The sequence below is a fragment of the Anomaloglossus baeobatrachus genome, chromosome 2 (genome assembly GCF_048569485.1).
Source record: "Anomaloglossus baeobatrachus isolate aAnoBae1 chromosome 2, aAnoBae1.hap1, whole genome shotgun sequence".
Taxonomy (NCBI): domain Eukaryota; kingdom Metazoa; phylum Chordata; class Amphibia; order Anura; family Aromobatidae; genus Anomaloglossus; species Anomaloglossus baeobatrachus.
This window is the reverse complement of record NC_134354.1, coordinates 338,421,086-338,436,429: the sequence shown is the minus strand read 5'-3', so window position 1 is coordinate 338,436,429 and position 15,344 is coordinate 338,421,086.

Below are 15,344 nucleotides of genomic sequence, written 5' to 3'. Positions count from 1 at the left end.
GCCTTCCTCCAGAGGCTGATGATTCACACCAGGGGGTGGAGCCAGGCGGTTGGTGTCCGCCCACCAAGGAGATCACAGCTCTGGAGGCAGGAAGTCCAGGCAGATTAGCCCAGGGAGGGCTCGAGTGCAGAGAGAGAAAGGAGTAGGAGGTGAACAGAGTGTAGCTCAGGAGGGAGCTAGAGCGAAGTGAAACAGCAGTGAAAGTGACAGAAAGCCTGAAGTCAGTCTGTGGCTGTGTGCCCAGACGGAGCCAGCAAGGTCAGCAGACAGTGGTGAAGATCTGCAGTGGGACTGTCTGGAGGTTGCTGGAAGGACCACGGAGGCTGTGTGTATCCGGGGGTCTGGAGCAGTATACAAAGAGCAGTCAGCACCAGAGCAGGGGCTTTTCGGATCCCAGCAAGGCTTGGAGTCGCTGTAAATTGCTAAATCCGTTAGTGAAGGGGACGTAGATCCCCCAACAAGCAAGTCCTGATTGACGGCAAAGGTCCAACCACAACGGGGAAACACCGCCACCGCCAAGGCACCAGTTTCCCAGGGCCGGCGCCTGCGGGCAAAGTGTGGAGCTCCTCCGGCACAGATTGCAGTCGGGGAGCGGGTAACCGGTGGGAATCCACCGCTACCAAACAGACATTTCAAAGGTGCAGGGAAGAGACCGTCACCGCTAACTGCAGGGAACCGCAGCACCGTGAACCGTCCGAGGGACCCGTCCAACCAGCCGTTTGTTTACCGAGAACTGTGTCGTGTTTACTGACGGAGTGAGTACCTCAGTGCCGCAAGGCACAGCGCTGCCCCTGCGCCCCTGCACCCCACTGGGCCCCGGGATCACCAACCCCTACCCACGGAGGGACAACACAACAACTGGCTGCTCCGCCTCACCATCCCCGGGATCCCCATATAGAGCAGCGGTGGTGTACACTCAATCACCACAACCGTGGGTGGCGTCACGGACAATAAACAATCTCCCCTACCAAAAATCCCCTTTTCACTCACGGGCGAGGAGTGTCGCTCGAGAAACCCCGGGATCCGGCCCACAGCTCGAGCCACCACTGAGCAGCTGCCGGACCCGAGCAGAAGGGGTGAGCGCGGTGTGCTGACACCCTCCTCCCCGCCCGTGACATACACACACACACTCACACTCACCTGTCCCCAGCCATGCAGTCCCCGACACTGACGTCCTCAGCGCCACATGACCCTGCTCGGCTCCACCCACCTCGCACTCCGCTGCCCGCACACATTACCCCGCTAGGCTCCACCCACCTCACACTCCGCTGCTTGCACACAATACCCCGCTCGGCTCCACCCACCTCACACTCCGCTGCCCACACACATGGCCCTGCTCGGCTAGCTCCACCCACCTCGCACTCCACTGCCCGCACATATGGCCCCGCTCGGCTCCACCCACCTCGCACTCTGCTGCCCGCACACATTACCCTGCTAGGCTCCACCCACCTTGCAATCCGCTGCTCGCACACAATACCCCGCTCGGCTCCACCCACCTCGCACTCCGCTGCCCGCACACATGGCCCTGCTCGGCTAGCTCCACCCACCTTGCACTCTGATGCCTACACACATGACCCCGCTCGGCTAGCTCCACCCACCTCGCACTCCGCTGCCCGTACACATGACCCCGCTCGGCTCCACCCACCTCGCACTCTACTGCCCGCACACATTACCCCGCTAGGCTCCACCCACCTTGCACTCCGCTGCTCGCACACAATACCCTGCTCGGCTCCACCCATCTCGCACTCCGCTGCCCGCACACATGGCCCCGCTTGGCTAGCTCCACCCACCTCGCACTCAACTGCCCGCACACATGGCCCTGCTCAGCTCCACCCACCTCGCACTCTGCTGCCCGCACACAATACCCCGCTCGGCTCCACCCACCTTGCACTCCGCTGCTCGCACACATGGCCCCACTCGGCTCCACCCACCTTGCACTCTGCTGCCCGCACACAATACCCCACTCGGCTCCACCCACCTCGCACTCCGCTGCCCGCACACATGGCCCAACTCGGCTCCACCCACCTCACACTCCGCTGCCCGCACACATGGCCCCACTCGGCTTGCACTCCTCTGACCGCACACAATACCCCGCTCGGCTCCACCCACCTCGCACTCCACTGCCCGCACACATTCTCGGCTGTTGTGAATGATCAGCTGATCGCTCTCATTAGCCAGCCGCCGAGAGAGCATCTGTTCGTTCTTACCTGTGGTGCTAAAGTCCTGCCCTCCCGACGTCAGCGCTGTCACTGTCCTCCATGGCCGCTGCTTGTCACATCTCCTCTCGCAGCCGACCGGAGACTGTCTCTAGCGGTGACGTTACAGGCTCCCCCGATACTTGGTTGTGAAGGCGGCGGTCATTGAACTCAGTGACAACTCTGCTATCAGGAGTGCAGCGATCACCGCAGGTAATGTACCTCGCTATCCTCCTGACAGCAGCACGTGTCATGCCCTGCAGTGATAGCTCTGCTGTCAGGAGTGCAGCGATCACCGCAGGTAATGTACCTCGCTAAGCTCCTGACAGCCTAACTTGTCATGCCCTGCAGAGAGCTGGGCTGACCTATTGATGTTAGCTCAGGTCACTGCATTGCTCTCCCAGCCAAAATGGAACATTCTGTTCTTCATTGACTGGGACATTGACTATGGTATGGATCGTCATGGGAACCCCTTGAATTACACCAGACCTGGATTTGTTTTTCTTTCTAATAAATTGGTGAAAGAGGGAATGTTTTGGGGAGTGTTTTTTCAAATAAAAATGTGTTTGTCGTCTATTTTTTTTTATTACTGACTGGGTTGGTGATGTTGGGTATCTGATAGACTCGTGCCATCACTAACCCCAGGGCTTGATGCCAGGTGACATTACACATCTGGTATTAACCCCATATATTACCACGTTTGCCACCGTACCAGGGCAATGGGATGAGTTGGGGCAAAGCACCAGGATTGGCGCATCTAATGGATGCGCCACTTCTGGGGCGGCTGCGGTTTGCTATTTTTAGGCTGGGGAGAGTCCAATAACCATGGACCTCCCAAGTCTTGAGAATATCAGACCTCAGCTGTCTGCTTTACCTTGGCTGGTGATTCAATTTTTTTTTTTTGTAATTATTTATTTAATCTAAAATAACAGCGTGGGGTGCCCTCAGTTTTGGATTACCAGTCAAGGTGAAGCTGCCAGCTGTGGTCTGCAGGCTGCAGCTGTCTGCTTTACCCTAGCTGGCTATCAAAAATAGAAGGAACCCCACGTCATTTTTTTTTAAATTTATTTATTTTTTTGGCTAAAGCACCCCTTAGAGCCACATGAAAGGCACCAAAGGGTGCAAAATTACAAAATGCAGGAGACTGGGACATTATGTATCTTTCTGCCATTATAATGACAGAAAAGACTGATATGAAGTGTACAAGCACAAGAAAATCACCAGAGCGCTCTACGCTGTGAAAAGCAGTAGAAAATGGCACTGCAGTGAACATGTGACCGCCTCATGTAGGTTGAAGCTATGGATCCTGGGTAAATTTATGTATTTTCCCCATCTTCAGTTTTTTTGCAGTACGCAAAAAAACCAGAAGGCACACGGATGACAAAAGGATGACATACGGACCGTATACGGAATGGAACGGAAACGGATGCCACACGGATGCATCCATGAAAAAAACGGACCGTTTTTTGCGGACCGCAAAAATGGATCGCTCGTGTGAATGCAGCCTTATTCTGATCTGCCGTTTATAAACAGCAGGCAGAAATAAGTGAATAGCGCCCCGCAGCGTCAGAAAATCTCCGGGGTTTCAGGGGGTAGCTGAGACCCTGGAGATCATGATTCAGGCCATTTTTTCCGGTCCCCGTTCAAGTGATCACCGGTATACACCGGATACTGATGATCACGTTACAGTAAATGACAGCGCCGGTAAAAAATTATTTATCTACCATCTGGCATGAACAAACATGTCAGATGGAAGATAAATCTCCTCTCCGACACCCTCCCGGAAATCCAAGATGGCCACATGCACAGAAGCGCGCCGGCCGTATTCACCCTACTCCTCTGATTTCTGTCGCATTTGCGATGACACATGCGACCGAAAACTCCTCCCCAAGCCCTGCCAGGTCACCCGCTATAACCCCACCGGTGTTCCCTGGTGTCCCACGGTACCTGCGCAGCGTTGATCCCCCGCGGCCCCCACCTTCACAATAGACGCTGCCGCATGCACAGAGCGGCTGTCAGCTCAGCTTCCTGTGTTCAGACACAGTGAGTGGCGGTAACCATGAATCTGTAAGCTACTGCAATGCCCTGCTCATGAGGTAAGGAACATAGTTGATAAGGAGAGCTATAATACATTTCAAAATGGAGGTATTTGCTTTTATAGTTGCCCTGCTGAACGACTACCAAACATTAGAGTCCATTGTACGCCACAAGAAAATATGTCTAAATAGCGAGCTCTGTTGCTTAGTATTCATTCATCTGGATAATTGGACTTAAAGGGGTATTCCATCTCCAAGATCCTATCCCCAATATATAGTAGGTGGAATTGCAATAATATCAGAAAATACCAATATTTGGAAATGTAGAATAGTTCTCCTGATTAGGCATGCCCTTACCTCATTGCAGCTTTGATAGCAACAGTTACGACATGGACTCTGCTGCTGTGGACCCGGGGAGAGTGGGTGCAGATTCATTGCACCCACACTCCTTACATGGAGGGTCTGCACTCCTAGAAAATGGGGGATACATTCCCTAAGCGTGTCCCCCCATATTCTAGACGGTCCAGAGTCGTCTTGGGACCCCCTTATTTTTTTTTTCTTACAATAAATTGGTGAAAAAGGGAATGTTTTGGGGAGTGTTTTTTCAAATATTTTTTTTTTTGTCTATTTTTTTTGTTAGTAGTAGTAGTAGTTAGTTGACAGTTTGTGATGTCGGGTATGTGATAGACACCATGACATCACAAACTGCAGGGCTTGATGTCAGGTGACCTTACAGCTAGTATCAACCCCACTTATTACCCCGTTTGCCACTGCACCAGGGCACGGGATGAGCTGGGGTGAAGCGCCAGGATTGGCGCATCTAGTGGATGCGCCACTTCTGGAACGCCTGTGGCCTGTTATTTTTAGGCTGTGAAGGGCCAATAACTATGGACCTTCCCACCCTGAGAATACCAGACCACAGCTGTCCGCTTTACCTTGGCTGGTGATCCAATTTGGGGGGGACCCTACTTTTTTTTGTAATTATTATTATTTATAAAATAATTATAAAAAAGAGCCTGGGGTGACCTCCACATTGGATCACCAACCATGGTAAAGCTGCCAGCTGTGGTTTTCAGGCTACAGCCGTCTGCTTTACCCTAGCTGTCTATCAAAAATGGGGGGATCCCACGTCATTTTTTTTAAAACTATTGTTTTAAAGAAAAAAAAAATAATTGGCTTCCCTGTAATTTGATTGCCAGCCAAGGTAATGCCAGGCAGATGGGGTTGGCAACCCGTAGCTGTCTGCTTTATCAGCGCTGAGAATCAAAAATACCGCGGAGTGCTACGTCATTTTTTCTGCTGATTTATTTTTATAGTACTGTGATGTCAGGCAATCAAAATACAGGGAAGCCCATTTTTTTTTAGTTATTTAAATAAATAATTTTAAAAAAAATATGGGCTCCTGCTGCATTTTTTGTATTGCTAGCTAAGGGTAATCCAAGCAGCTACTGGCTGCTAACCCCCACTGCTTGCTGTTACCTTCATTGGCAATGGAAAATCCAGGGAAGCATTTTTTATTTTTTTTTGCCAAAAAACTAAGAAAAAAAAATTACGTGGGCTTCGCCATATTTTTGTATGCTAGCCAGGTACAACAGGCAGGTACGGGCTGCCCCCAAACCCCAGCTGCCTATTTGTACCCGGCTGGGAACTTAAAATATAGGGAAACCCTTGTTTTAATTATTTCATGAACTTCATGAAATAATTTTTAAAAAAAAACGACGTGGGCTTCGCCCCATTTTTGTATCTAGCCGGGTACAACTAGGCAGCTGGGGATTGGAATCCGCAGCACAGGTTAACCCGAGGTTTCTGGGCACCCACTCTGCCACGAATTGCAGTCCGCAGCCGCCCCAGAAAATGGGGCTTTCCTAGAAGCGCCATCATCTGGCGCTGTATCCAACTCTTCCAGCTGCTCTGAAGGGGTTAATACTAGCTTTTATTACTAACTAGTATTAAGCCAGAGATTCTTAATGTCAGGCAAGTTTGACCCGGCCATTAAGAATCTCCAATAAAGGGTTAAAAAAAAACACCACACAGAGAAAAAATACTTTAATAGAAATAAATACACAGACACACTTAGTGACTCCATGTTTATTACTCCCTCTTATCCCTCCACAATCCATGGTCTTCTGTCTGCTTTCTCCTTCAACCCATGCAGCTCTGCTACATCAGACAGCACTGCATGGGGGAAGAGGCTGTGCTCCGTGCAGTAACCACTCAGTGAGAGTGACCACAGGCTGCCTGCTGTAAGCGGTGACGTCACCGCTGATGGACGGGTAAATAGTGGCATCGGAAATCACATGATCGGAGCACCGTTGCTATGGTAATAGCAACGGTGCTCCGATCACGTGATTCCCGATGCCGCTATTTACCGGCTGTGACAGCTAGTCCCTGCATGTGGCTGACTCTGTAAAAAGCGTCCAAATGCAGGAACGGGTAGTCGAACATGAACCAGAGCCCTTTTGCCGGACATGCTTAAACGAGCACCGCATACCGGAGATGCACTGACAGGACCTAGCATGACGTTACAGCCATGTGACCAGTCTGTAGCCAATGAGATAATAGACACATGACTGGTCACATGCTATTTTGACGTCACGATAAGTCCTATCATCAGTGCTGGTTACCGGGAGGACGCAGTGATTATCGGAATGAATAGCGGCAGGAGACAGAGTGCAGGACGCGTCACGGGGACAGGTAAGTGTTATGGCAATGTTTATTAACTGTATGTGTACATTTATAATGTGTTTTTACGTGTTTGTGATTGCCTCCCATTGTTTTCAATGGGGTTCGAGAGGTTCGTCGAACGGCTCGCCAAACCGAACTTGAACGCGGCCTTCTTTCGACGAACCTAACTGAACTCGAGCCTCTAGAGGTTCGCTCATCTCTACTAATGAATACCTTTTTATCTACATTTATTCATATTGCCATGCACATTGTGAAGATGTAATTTACCCTCTCACTGTATATGCTGTGATACTATGTCATGATATGTAAATAGCCTGTCCTCTTCTTTCCAGAGTTGTGTATCTTGCTGTACAGATTCCTATTTCAAGCTGGGTTCATTGTCTTATTTGAACTACTTCTGTGTACATTTCTATTGTTGTAGGTAATCACCCCCTAAAATGCAAGGTTGTATCCTCTTGAGGCACTTCCATCCCTGGGAGTAGGGGGAGGTGGGCCTAGAGTCCAACTAGTGTAAACTCTGCTTACCTGGGAGATTCAGTCAGTCTGTGTGAAACTTGAAGAAAGAAGATTGATCCTCTGGGAGGGAATAGCAGAGGCTGCATCCTATAGCCGGTGTATGGACAGTTACAGACTGGAGATCAGTGGCCCGTGGGATTGTGTGGAACTCTTTGGACTACTGTAAGGACGAATACTTTGTTATCTGGTCCGAGGATTGTCGGGAAGGGCCCCCGAATCTGTTTTACGTGGACTTATCGTGTGCTGTTCCAGTGTCCTTGTGAATAAACCTGTTGGATCGTCCCTCGGCCTCGTCCATCCTTTGCTCTGTTGTACACTCCCGTCACAAATTGGTGGCAGCGGTGGGATCAGAGCAGAAGGAATGGAGGACAATGGCTCAACATCAGGAACCAGCACTGCAGAGTACAAGACCTGGACTTTGGGGAGCCTGCAATCAAAGGCCCGTGAAGTAGGAGTTTGTTTCAAAGGACTCTCCAAGGAGCAGCTGATTGAGGCGCTAGAAGGAGTCTGTTCGCAAAATGACGTGGAGGAAGGATCCTCACAGCAAACGGAAGAAAGACGGCAGCCGGAGGTGAATACCCAAAAAAGTCAATGGGTTGTGTGGTACAAGGAGGAGATGGCACTGCTTGGAGATGAGGCCACCATAGAAGATAAGAGGGAGGCCATGCGTGGAGCTAAAGAGAAGGAGCGCAGGATGGAGGAGATGGCACTGCTGGATAAGGAGCTCGCTGTGGAAGCCGCGAGAGGTTCCAGACAGACTGTAACCCCAGCACCCATCATGAGGGAACTTCCCAGGGTGTCCCGCAAAGACTTTAAGCCATTTAATGAGGCTGCAGGCGACATTGAGGGCTTCTTCCAGGACTTTGAGCATCAGTGTCGATCAATGGAAGTCCCGGACAGGGAGCGTGTCCGGCATCTGGTTGGGCTCCTAGAGGGGGGAGCTGCTGAAGCCTATAGAGCTATGGACCCTCGGTGGAACTGTGAGTATGCGGATATTAAACAGACTATTCTAGAACATTATGCTGTGACCCCAGACACTTACAGGACTCAGTTCCGTGCTTTAGCCTGTGATGGGGAAGTGTCTTTTAAGATATATGCTCATAGACTCAAACAAATATGTAATCGCTGGCTGGAGGCAGAGGAGGCCTTATCTTGGGAGACCTTCCTGCAGGTCATCCTAAAAGAACAATTCTTTGCCCAGTGCCCCGCTGAGATCCGGGAATGGGTGCGTGAGAGAAAACCAGCGACAGTGGAGGAAGCTGCTGCTCTCGCTGATGAGGCTCTCACCATCAAGCCTCAGTGGAGGGTTCTGTTGGAGGATGGAGAGACGCCTAACAGCTCCACAACACCGGATGCCCCCAGTTATTCTGTCCCCATTGTTCCCCGTTCCTCTAAGCCACCACATGTTGATACCCGTGTTAATGTGCCTCCAGTTGCATCTACTGCACTTTCTGGAATACGCCGGGGAGAGGAAGTAACAGAGCGCAGGTGTTATGTTTGTAGGCATCCCGGGCATTTGCAGGCCTCATGCCCAGCCAGGCCATGGAGGAATCATCCTCAAACGCCTACAGCACCTTCAGGTGGGAGCCGGCCTCCAAGTTCCCCTACCCCTTACCCAAGAGGACGCCTTGGATGGAGGGAGATCCAGCTCAGATGCTATCAATGTGGACAGCCAGGGCATCGGCAAGTCTCCTGCCCAGCTGTTCAAATGAGGACTGATCCTGCACCCAATCGGATTGTTAATTATTTACAGCCCAGTGCCATGGAGGAAGATGTGGCACCGCTATGTGAGGACTGGCCTAGTGACTCAGCCCCCCATGTTGCACCACCAGGAGTTTACGGGGTGCGACCCGCAGTTATGACGACTTCTGCTCATCGAGGTAAGCACTTGCAGGAGGTTGTGCTGGATGGACAGAGACTTGTTGGATTTTGTGACTCGGGTGCTTTCCTCACACTGGCTGATCCCCGAGTGGTTCGGCCTGAGGCAATCCATAGAGGACCTGGGATTGTTATTGAACTGGCTGGTGGACAATGGAGGACTATTCCCACAGCCACTGTGGATCTGAACTTTGGTTTTGGGGTCAGGCGATGTGTGGTTGGGGTGATGGGTGGTCTGCCTGCAGCTGTTCTCCTGGGCAATGATGTGGGAGAGCTACGATGCCAATTCGTGGCTGCATGAAGCCACATGTAAGTAACGCTCTGCCTGTGTGTACTTAACCAGTGACCTGTAGAGGTCCCTAGTACGTACACAAGTTGGGAGGGGGAGGGATTGTGAAGATGTAATTTACCCTCTCACTGTATATGCTGTGATACTATGTCATGATATGTAAATAGCCTGTCCTCTTCTTTCCAGAGTTGTGTATCTTGCTGTACAGATTCCTATTTCAAGCTGGGTTCATTGTCTTATTTGAACTACTTCTGTGTACATTTCTATTGTTGTAGGTAATCACCCCCTAAAATGCAAGGTTGTATCCTCTTGAGGCACTTCCATCCCTGGGAGTAGGGGGAGGTGGGCCTAGAGTCCAACTAGTGTAAACTCTGCTTACCTGGGAGATTCAGTCAGTCTGTGTGAAACTTGAAGAAAGAAGATTGATCCTCTGGGAGGGAATAGCAGAGGCTGCATCCTATAGCCGGTGTATGGACAGTTACAGACTGGAGATCAGTGGCCCGTGGGATTGTGTGGAACTCTTTGGACTACTGTAAGGACGATTACTTTGTTATCTGGTCCGAGGATTGTCGGGAAGGGCCCCCGAATCTCTTTTACGTGGACTTATCGTGTGCTGTTCCAGTGTCCTTGTGAATAAACCTGTTGGATCGTCCCTCGGCCTCGTCCATCCTTTGCTCTGTTGTACACTCCCGTCACACACATCACTCCCTATATGGGAATAAAATACGGTGACATACCCGATTCAGGTACATGATCCCTTGCCATTTACCACAGACTACGTAAGGTGGATATGTGTTCCCTTATCAACAATAAGATATGGGGATACACATGTCATTTACATACTCTTATATACGCCTGCCTCCTATCACCTTTTGATGTTATACATTTTCATTACCTCTACTGACTATCCTTTTATCCCGGTAGGTCCTTCGCATAGCACAACATACTGTGGATATTAGTCCCTTTGCTGCTCACTGCGTTCCATCTTTGATTTTTGTCTCACCATTTCCTACTGTTCACAGGTAACTCACCAATACTGGCACCTTTTAGAACTTAGACATTAGTCTATATGATCCCGTCCCTTATTAGACACTGTCCCAAGCCATGACATGTTATTCAATGGCTGTTGTATAATGTTTCTCTCCTCAGAGTGGAACTTCCTTTTTCCTTTGTGTATGATTTGATCATGTATTTTTTGGTTCTGTATTAATTTATGTTTCACTTGTATCTAGATAGTCCTTTGATGAAGACCATATTGGTTGAAACGTTTTGTTTGGACATCTGTTTTGGACTTTCGTGTAATAAAGAACCTTTTTGAATCAGAACAATTGTTTGACATTCTTTTGGGGTAGAGTGCCGGAGTTTACCTTTTGCCATTTTCCTCTTTTTCTCCTCAGCACCTACAAGGTGAAGCAGGGTCCTAATTTTGTTTATTTTAAGTGGAGAGGAGTGACAGTGACAGACTGTCAGGAGGAGAGCTGAGCCTAGTGGAGGGTAGACAGGGTAGTGGCCCTGGTCTACTAGCTAGGTGGGAAGCAGTGGACCGTGTCCAAAGGCGACGGGAATACGGTAGCGGGAGATCCAGAGTGGACCGGGACAGGGTTGGAGCCTGCCAATACCGACAGCGGAGATCCGGTCTGCAAAACCGTGCACAGGCGGTGTACCTGGAACCTAGTTAGAAGACGGATGCACGCCCCTTCTCTAATTCACCAGGCCGGGAGTAGGTTTCAAGCCTAGCTCCAGAAGTTCAGCCCAGATAGAGCGAACCGGCAGCCCACCGCGGGGGATAGGGTATACGAAATCACCCACTGAAATACCAAGGGTCAGCGTTCGCGGGCAACGGCTCCTCAGGTACACAAGACACCGGGAGCGGATTTCTCCCATTCCACACGGGTTAAATCAACACAAGAAAATTGTAGAGTGCCGGACGAAGGGACATCGCCCCCGGGTGCTCCCCAACTGCAGCGGTGGGGCTACATCTTACCACACACCGTGGATGGCGTGACGAAGTATTTGCAGCAATCCTGTACATATACGTCCCCTTTTCATTTGAGTGTCCGTGCGATCCCCGGGTCTGGAAATCCCTCGAGCCACTGCGGATCCGGATCCGAGCAGCCCGGCTGTGCTGACGTGGGGGCAGCACAATGGTGCAATTGTGTCATTGTAGTAAACAAAACAACAAGGAGTAGTAAATATACCAATATTTTCAGAGTATCTAATGACAGTAAATGAAGTTCAGTGTGTCCCTTTTGAGGAATAGTTTGATTACATATGCTACAGAATCTTGGAATACAAAATCTGTGGACAGGTGATGGACTGTTTGAGTAAGAAAGCAGCTATCTTTTTCTAATGCAAGGCAGTAAAATTGACGTCTTTTTTATCCCATTTTCTTGAGGGCTGGTTAATACTGTAATCATAACAGAACCTGTTCTTTTTCCTGCCCAATCATTGCCCCATAATTAATGCCAATATGGTAATGCCCAGACCTATTGCTAGCCGCCTAGCCATTAGCACAACTTAGCTGTATTCAGGACAACGAAGGCAGTGAATGGAGTAATGTAAGATGTGTGATCGCTTGTCCCATACATGCATTAGTAGTGACTCGCCCACCCCAGGGCTATGGGACACCCGGTGCCGGGCTGGACTAGTCCGGTGGTAGTCAGTGGTGGCTGGGCCCGGCTCCGTGGCCCTGGTGGGTGTCAGTTGAATGTGTGGCTTGGTTGTTAAAGGGTGTTCGTGACGCCACCTGTGGTATGCGGCTATTAAGCCGCCGCTGCTGTGTAAGGCCTCCGGGATGATGTTATGGCAGCAGTGTTGGTACTGCTCCCCACAGGTGGAGCAATGCCCGGGGCACAGTTGGTGCTTGTAAGTGTCTATGTAGGTGGAATAACAGAGACGAGTCCAAGGTGCAGTTCCAGTTCTTTTACTCACTGTTTCTGTCACACTTGCAAGGACCCTCAGACTGCTGGGACCACTGTCAGGGACCTCCGCCTTCTGGGTGATTCCGAGCGTGAAATCCGGTTCCCTCTCTTTAGTGTCCCTTTTTCTGCTGACTTCACTAGCCTTGCCTTAGGTAGATGGACTTGGCTTGGCCTCCATTACAGCCTCCAGGCTGGGGGGTCACCTGTCGGCTGATTTCCCCTTTTCTGAAGATCTGCTCTGGGTTCTGGCCCTGGGAGCTTGCAATTCCCTGGGCCTCGGTTTTTACTGTCTGGAGACTGTCTTTTCACTCCTTCAGTGTCTAGGGACCGTCCCCCTGTCGCAGCTAGTCGCTCCACCGATGTCACCGTGGAACGGGCCACCGCAGCCTGCAGCTACCCGTAGCGCCTCTGGGCCCTCGGCAGCGGTACCCAACAAGGACTGCTCGTGGCCCCTTACAGGACTACCCGTGGCCCTGCGACTCCTTCTTCTCTTCTCGTCCTACATGCTCACTCCTCACTCTCCCACTCCCTGAGCGAACTGACTAAACTTCACCTTCCTGTCTCTGTCTGCTCTCTGGTGGCTCCTCCCACCTCCCCAGTTGCTAAGCTACCACCCTATGGGAGCAGGGATGGGTCTTACAGCCCCTCTCAGCATGCAGCATGGGAGGGTTGCCTGCCACTTTCCCTGGTCCTGTGTGTCCCTAGCAATGGGTGTAGTGTGAATTTACCAGGAAACCGGAGTTCACCCTCTTCCTCTCCCAGAATGGGGCATCACACCGCAGATGGGGTGCAATGACCTGTGGCGACGGAAGCCTCAGGGGCGCCACACTCCCCCACAGCAAATCCCAGCACGTCCTCGGGCTGAAAAACAACAAAAACAAATGGGAGACACTGCAAAAACATTTTTGTATGCAATAACATAAACAGTAAAACATTTCTTCCCTTTATGGGAGGCACATATCATGAACGTTGCAAACTTCTTATAAAGAAAACTCTAAGTGTGCACTTCCAGTCCGTTGCACGGTTCAGGCAAATCCCCCATAATTCTGGTAGGGGGCACAACGGGTGCAACTAATTACATTCTTGGCTACTACAAGTCCAGTAGCCCGTCAGTTCGTTTCAAACAAACAAAGTAACATCTTCGACCAGCCATTAAGTCCAATGGCCTGGTTGCATCAGACATATCAACAACATACCAGCCATTAAGTCCAATGGTCTGGTAGGACAGAAAACACATACACCACACACCAGCCACTAAGTCCAGTGGCCTGGTACGACATGACACCTAAACATTCACCGGGGCCCACATTCCAGTTCAGTGGCCCGGTAGCACTTAACATGGGGGGGGTGACGTCTTCGCAAAGAATCAGGGGCAGCACAGTAGGAAAGGGTGTCATCTTCGAAAAGAATAAGGGGCAAAACACGAGGGACTTCTTCAAAAAGAATTAGGGGCTATGTACAGTTCAGCTGCTTCTTACTTCTTTACATGTAGGGATTCTTCTCTGGCTCCCCACCTGGCAGCAGGTAGACAGCGGTCAGCACAGTCTGCGTCTGCTGGTCTTGGCGGGCCGCGCCTGGCATGGCGGCGGCCTGTATTGGAGTCGCTGCTGCGGTGTGGATGGGCGCCGCTCCGGCGGCAAAATCTTGGCGGGCCGCACCTGGCGTGGCTGCGGCCTGGATCGGCGTCGCCGTGCCGGGCGTCTCTCCAGGGACCGCGGGCATGGCAGCGGGGGTTAGGGCACCCGCGCCGGCAGGGGCATTAAATGACTCACCCCTCAGTAGCATCTCCGGTGTTCTGGCGGTCGCTGCTCCGCGCGTCGCTTGCCGGATCTGCTGCATCACCTTCGCTGCGATAAGGTACATTTTCTTTATCTGCTGGTCGGGCGTTTAAGCTTTTTCTGCCAGCCAGCCAGCTTATTTGGTCGCCGCTTCCTTTTCTTCCGCTTTCTATGGCGGGCACCGCTTCGCGCGCTTTTCTTGGACAAGGGGGCGGGGCTTCTCTTCGCGCCCTTTCTTCTTTCACGCCCCCCTTCTTCCTGGCATTTAGACCCTCTCTGCCAGCCTGCCAGCTTATCTAGTCGCCATTTCTTCTTCCTCCGCCTTCCATGGCGGGCACTGCTTCGCGCTCTTTTCTTGGACAAGGGGGCGGGGCTTCTCTTCGCGCCCTTTCTTCTTTCACGCCCCCCTTCTTCCCGCGCTCAGCAGCGCTAATGGCGGCGGTTTCTCAGTAAAGTACACAGTTCTTCAGGCGCACAGTACCCGGTTAGACCGGGCACGAAATCCTGTTCGTGACGCCAAAAGTTGACTCGCCCACCCCAGGGCTATGGGACACCCGGTGCCGGGCTGGACTAGTCCGGTGGTAGTCAGTGGTGGCTGGGCCCGGCTCCGTGGCCCTGGTGGGTGTCAGTTGAATGTGTGGCTTGGTTGTTAAAGGGTGTTCGTGACGCCACCTGTGGTATGCGGCTATTAAGCCGCCGCTGCTGTGTAAGGCCTCCGGGATGATGTTATGGCAGCAGTGTTGGTACTGCTCCCCACAGGTGGAGCAATGCCCGGGGCACAGTTGGTGCTTGTAAGTGTCTATGTAGGTGGAATAACAGAGACGAGTCCAAGGTGCAGTTCCAGTTCTTTTACTCACTGTTTCTGTCACACTTGCAAGGACCCTCAGACTGCTGGGACCACTGTCAGGGACCTCCGCCTTCTGGGTGATTCCGAGCGTGAAATCCGGTTCCCTCTCTTTAGTGTCCCTTTTTCTGCTGACTTCACTAGCCTTGCCTTAGGTAGATGGACTTGGCTTGGCCTCCATTACAGCCTCCAGGCTGGGGGG